We start from the raw sequence: 6,600 nt of genomic DNA, 5'->3' as shown, positions 1-6,600 counted from the left end.
ATTTTTCTTTTTTTTTTTTTTTTTTTTTTTTTCTTTTTCTTTTTTTTACAAATTGCAGCTCTTGTTCATAAACTAAGATGAAGAATTGATTGTATTGCCGTTTATGTGATATAGCCATTTAACTGCAGCGTCACCCGGACAGCAAAAATATTTCAGCTTTTTCGGTACTCTGATATTGTATGAATGTTGGCCTTCTTGCTCCAATTGGGCACCTTAATTTCTGTTTAAATCATGTGGTGTGTCTTGACTTAAATTCAGTTGTTATTAACCCAAAGGAAAATAAGATACATTTTGGTGTTTATTGGACCATACTGTAAAATTAAATGATGGACCGTTGTTTTTGGGAAATCTTCAAGGGATATAATCAACGTTTCTTTCTTTCTAGTCATTTCTTTTTATGTGGATATTAATGGGCTCCACACGCAAAATGTCTTTTTAAGACGCAACAAACTCTACATGTTTGTCTAAGCTCTTGATTATAGACGTCATCGTGTGCAGTCGCTCAGACTCAAGAAGAATGTTTTACATTACGTTACCATGTGAATGCTTTCCTACACAAGACAACATATTACCATAGAAGGAATATATATTACTCCCAAGTATTTTTTAGCAGAGAGGGGTCAGAATTGGTCCCACTTATTTACCACCACTAGTAGAGCTTGTGGTCAAATATGGTCCCCAACCCTTTAAACTTTTTCTATTCCTTCTTTACACCTACAGTATAAACAGAATTTGATCATGATGCAATAACATAAATGGTGCGTTAGGGGGCAGTATTGGTTTCCCTTACACCATGCAAACAAAGTAATAATAATGGAGATGATATTTTATAATTGAGGGCTTATTTTACTTTCAAGAATAGAATATGTGGTTAGAGTAACCAGGCAGGTTGATTAGCTACAACAGCATGCACATTTAGAGTAACTGTAAATACCTCAGACGTCACAATTGAATGCCGTGCAGTACCGCTTCTGTGCTTTGTCTAATGGTTACCACCCCCTGCAGATTTACTTTGGCCCTTTCCTTGGTGGTTTTCTATCCAGCTGTTAGTGATTATAATACTTTTTCCAGCAATAATCAAAAAAAAGAAAACTTATTTGAGTCCGTTCACCTCCAATTCTGTAAATTCAGAAAGCAGCAACATTTTAATCTGAAAATAACTTTGCAAAAAGCTAATTGCAACAAATAAAACTTGTAAGAATTGATGTAAAAGTAAGAGGAAAGTGAAGTGACTGCAACACTAATCACTGCAGTTAATCTCTTCTTCTTTTTTTTGTCCACCAGTCCCTGAGTTTAAGAGTGCTCTGTGTGACTGTACCAAATACACTACTTGCTGCAATAGAAGAACCTTTTGTTTACTGAGTTTGATTGTAGTGTTTGGTTCCCTTGTCTGACTTTATGGGCTGTGTTTCAATATAACACTACAGTATATTGTGAGATTAGGTCCTGCTGTGATAATGCATGGCTTTGTGCTTCAGATGCATCTTTTTGTTTATACAGCAACAGAGTTAAACTTTTAAGGATGTTTCTGACCTCCCCGTACAACAAAGTATACCATAGCAAATGGCTCATGACACACGGTCACATTTCAATATATATATTTTTTTCTTCTTTTTTTTTACAGTTGGATCTGAATTCAGAGGGTTTTTTCTGGCATTGTAATATATGTGAGTGTGGGAGGGAAGGACTCATTAGTCAAGCCTGTAGTATTATTATTAGTGCCTTAGTCCGTAGCCCATATAGTGTCTCGTCTGCTTGAGTGACAGCTTCACCTCATCGGTCAGTAGAAGGTACTAGACGGTTAATTGTTTGGGAATGTGGGTTCAGGTCTGAGGGGGTTTTCTAACATTTGTTGCCCCACTTCTTAACAAACTGTTCCTCAAAGTGCTGAATCAACTGTATCCCCTCTCTCTCTTTTACTCTCGCTGACACATTTAAGGCCTTTTGGGTATGACAGAGGAACTGTTTGCCAGTCAGAAAAATGTGTTACTGTTTAAAATGTACCATCAACACACACACACACACACACACACACACACACACACACACACACACACACACACACCACACACACACACACACACACACACACACACACACACACACATATATATATATAAACACATTTTTGTACTGTATTTCATGGGCATGTACCACAGTGCTTCTAAACTATGACAGATTTTGGTCTGCCAACTGCTTTATTGTATGTTATGAAGTTACTGAAATTTTATGAATTGGCTTTTTCTTGTGCTTTAAGCCTCTAAATGTGATGAGAACATTTCGATATATCTGTCCCCATCAAGATGTAGTTACGCATTTCAATGATGTGGAGTAATTGAAGTGTTCTGTATGTTTTTCTCCCTTAACTGACTTCAAATTATGTAGTTACTACAATAAAGATGCGATAACATACAATATAAAAGATATTTATCTGGCCACAATAAAACTATTTTTTTGTATTCCCTGAAAATAAAGCATTTCAATGTAACTTTGCATGTCAAGTTTCCTTTTGTGGTTATTTCTTTTGTGGAGCAAGACAGTAATGTGTGTGCATTTTACACTGAGAATTATTAACATGACTGCTCACCGTATATCACTTTTCTGGTTTACGAACACACATTTTGTTTTCAAATTTAAGACCTGCATTATAGGTTTCCACCAAGTGTAATAGGTGTTTGCCAATTTGCCATCTTCTGGTGCCCTCTTCTTTGGCATCTTCCAGTTTGAGGTCATCGTCCGCTCTCTATCTTATGAACATACATTTTAACTTGGACATATCTTTAGTCAGCTCAATTATGGAACTAAACCAATACTGCATCCAACCTGTAAATTTGAAAGTATTTTATTTTTCAAATGCAAGCATTAGCCTCAATAAAATAGTCTAGAATAAGAAAAAAATTAAATCAGAAACATAAACGGAACAAAAAGTCTGACCAAACATTCAATACCAACGTTTGGCGCTTGCCAGTTTTCAGTCCTTTTATGCCACAACACATTTTGGTTTGTATTTAAAATGGAATGAGGTTCAATACCGAGACCTAGAAGAACTCAGTTCTCCAACAGAATTCTTTATTCTTTGAAAACATAATTTACAGAGAGTGAAATGTTAACAGCTTGCTGAATAAATAAAATATGAAACATCTGACTTTCCATGTGTGTTGGTTACATCACTCTCAGCAACAGTACTGACAGGGTGCAGAACCAGAAGAAGTTCTCTAGTCTCTCTAGGATAACAGTTGTGAGTGCTGGCAAGAGAACAAGGTCTCTTTAAGTGTCGGTTTAGTGTTGGGACAGGTGTTATTTCTGAGTCAGCACTAAACCTGAAGCTATAATGAGTCCATGCTAAGAAGTTAGAGCCATGCTAAATTTGTCTGACACTAAAATGTCAATTACTGAGGCACAGCTGCTCCTGACACTGGTTTTATATCTGCAATTCTTTTTCTCCTCACGCTTTTTTTCAAAAATCGAAATCTCCGACACTTCTCAGAAATCTCAGACTTTTCGTTTCCAGATCTGATTTTTAACAAGAGGCCCTGTTACACTGACTGAGCTGAGGAGGAGACAGCAAAACCCTTCCTAAAAGAACGAGGACAAGCAGCTGATAGAAGACAGCTCATCCATTATTTTTATGCCCTAAATCTAATTAGAATAAAAGTCAGAAAGCGGGTACGGTTACTGATGACTGCTGCTTGCTACATTGCAGTGTCATAGGCTTCATCCACTAAAGACCGTTGTATTGAATTGCTTGCCCTAACTTGAAGACACCACAGGGCAATCCAGTACCTTCTTCCCACTGTGACCTGCAGTTGCTGCTTTATTTTTCACATTTTCATTTCAATAAAATGGCCACTGTCACATCACGTGGTTGACTGTGTTACTCCACTGAAGGAAAATGACACACCAATGACACACTCATCACACTTATATTTTCACATGACCTCATATATGAGCACTGCACATCTTAGCCGTTATGATGAGCTTGATGAAGTTTGACTCGGACGGATAGGATGAAACACCAACATTGTTCCATCTCGATACTTTAAATTATTGAGGAGGAAGTTAGAAATTCCAGTCTAGACAATGAAATCATCACAATACTCCCATTTTTGTCTGGGAGCTGCTCACCCAGCTTTCTCAACACATCTACCATTCAAACAGCTCTGGCCTTCATTTGTTGTCTGACACTGCAGCGTCAAGGATTGACCCAACTGTGCTGTCACTATTTGGTCTGAAAACTGTAAAATGACAGTTTAACACAGCTGACAGTTAAAAAAAAAAATAAAAATCTCCGATGGCAGAGACGCAGCGGGAGTCATATTTAAACCAATCAGCATGTCTGAAACCCACGTTCACCAGAAATCTACTGGTTACTATGTTAGTACTATAAACCGAAGTTAAAAACAAACCTGAAGCTGAAGAAACCCTAAACGTTAACGGAACCAGACCTGCAGACCCGATTGACTGACGGAGCAAGAGAGGGAGAGAGAGAGGGAGAGAGAGAGGGAGCGCATTTCTCCATGTTCGGTGTGTGTGTGTGATTGAGCCGAGCAGGTTTGTGGGGGGGCGCTGTGATTATCACAGAACGCTGCGCGGCCAGTTGAGGAGTCGTATTCAATCCGAGTACGGATATTAACTCATATTACTCGTATAATACTTGTACTCGGCAAAAGTGCTTTATCCGTACCGGATACTTGTTTCAGCCGGATACTCGGATCACCCCTACAGACAAGTTCCCTGGCGTTAGCGTTTATAAAACAATGTGATAAAACGCTTCAAAGAAGCTGTGAAGATAAACACTTGGTTTTTGTTGCGGGCAAAACTGCATGTTGTCCATGTATAATGGCCCTCGGAGGAGAATATAAAAATCCCATGTACTGTATACTGTACTGTACCATACTGTAGTGATCTATGAAGACTGTCTGCCCTATAGAGAATAGGACCAAGTTTGTTAAAATTATTTCCGGACCCTTCCCCTATGTCAACATCCTAAACCTTAATCTGAGTAAATTATTAATTGCTGGACAGGTACAATGTGTTGATGTTCATCTATCCGGGGGGCTAGGGTGACATGGATTGTGCCATGAGCCTCTCTGATCTCTGTACATGACTGACATGCCGGCTACTTAACAGTTCACAAAACATATGACGGGATATGACAGCACAGTGACAGCTGACTGCCTTAAAAAAGCTACACAGGAAGGACTTCAGGCTAGACTCCCAAAGAAATTAAATATTGGAGTAAAAATACAGAATTAAAGGGACAAACAGTTTTATGTAAAAAAATAGACTTTACAGAAAATAATCTTCAAAATGTGGCAACAAGCACTTTAAGAGCAATTTGATTGAATCTTCCACAAGGGCTTCTTAATAAGCTGTTCTAACCAAGAAGCATTTATTATTGAGACTAGATTTGTCCAGTTCTATGTATGATTGCTTAAAACTTTAGAAAAGAAGAAGTAACAACATGTTGGGTTTTTGTTGTCTCGTACACCCATTTTGAATGTTATCCCTCCATTGAATGGGCATTGTGAGCCTGTCACAAGTCAGTAAATGATCAGATTTGAATAAAGAAAGCTAATGCCCCTTTTGTAAAAGTCAGGCTTAGCAAGGGAAAAAAAGTGCTTTCCAAGCAGTAAGATCCCCAAAATATGCACTCAACAAAACACAAGCAGAAAAGTGGAGACAGGGAAAGAAAGAAAGGATGCTAGCGTGTAAAGCTCCTTAGAGAATGACAAAATACCTTCAGCGTGGGTTGTTGTGCCTCATGAACAAGACGACAGTGCTGTTCATCAAGTATTACGTAACACTAGTGCATGTGTCTACAGCACCTACACATCTTGATTTCACTAATTATTAACTTCTTTTTTTTAATTTGAGCTTGATTTTTCTTCTCATGGTACAATTTACCCAATATGTACAAATTTAATTACTGACTGTAAACTATTATTACTCAACAATCCACCAGTCCTGACCACAGGTTGTGTGTGACAGCTGCAGGTGTGCCTGTGGCCCTGTGAACTATCACAGAGGCACACGCAGGAAGCTGTTGAAATGCCAAAGCTTTTGTATCCACTGCGGCCATTTGAGATATAACTCTTAGGCATCTATTAGCTGAGAGAGGAGTTGGACAAGCTTGATGATATATGTCTTCAGAGAGCAAAGCCTATCTGATTGCTGTTTCGGATGTTGAACTATGCTGTAAGGGAGCTGCTGAAATGATCCCCGGAAGACAAACAAGCCATGTGGGCTAATATGACCCCACAAAGAGAACTTTCACAGGGGCTTATCCAATCAGATCTATTTGTTTTGTATGAATAGCTCTGGTGCTATTACAATTCATTCTGGCTCAAATCTCTGTTGAAATTGGTTGAGTACATTGTTCATTCAACAGTGTCAAAAATCCTTTATTTTGACACTGACAGATGTCAAAAGTATAAAATAATTGCAAGACAATGGTCAATTTATTCTTAATTTGCCTTTTCTCAGAGTATTTTATGGGTTGTTTTCCTGGATAATAATAAGGTCACTATTGGCATGTTTCTCCCAAATAACTTCAGAGGAGCTGCTACTTCTTGGAGTCTTGACACTCTCCTTCTGGCA

The sequence above is a fragment of the Etheostoma spectabile genome, chromosome 1 (assembly GCF_008692095.1).
Source record: "Etheostoma spectabile isolate EspeVRDwgs_2016 chromosome 1, UIUC_Espe_1.0, whole genome shotgun sequence".
Lineage (NCBI taxonomy): Eukaryota > Metazoa > Chordata > Actinopteri > Perciformes > Percidae > Etheostoma > Etheostoma spectabile.
Note: the sequence above shows the minus strand (reverse complement) of the source record.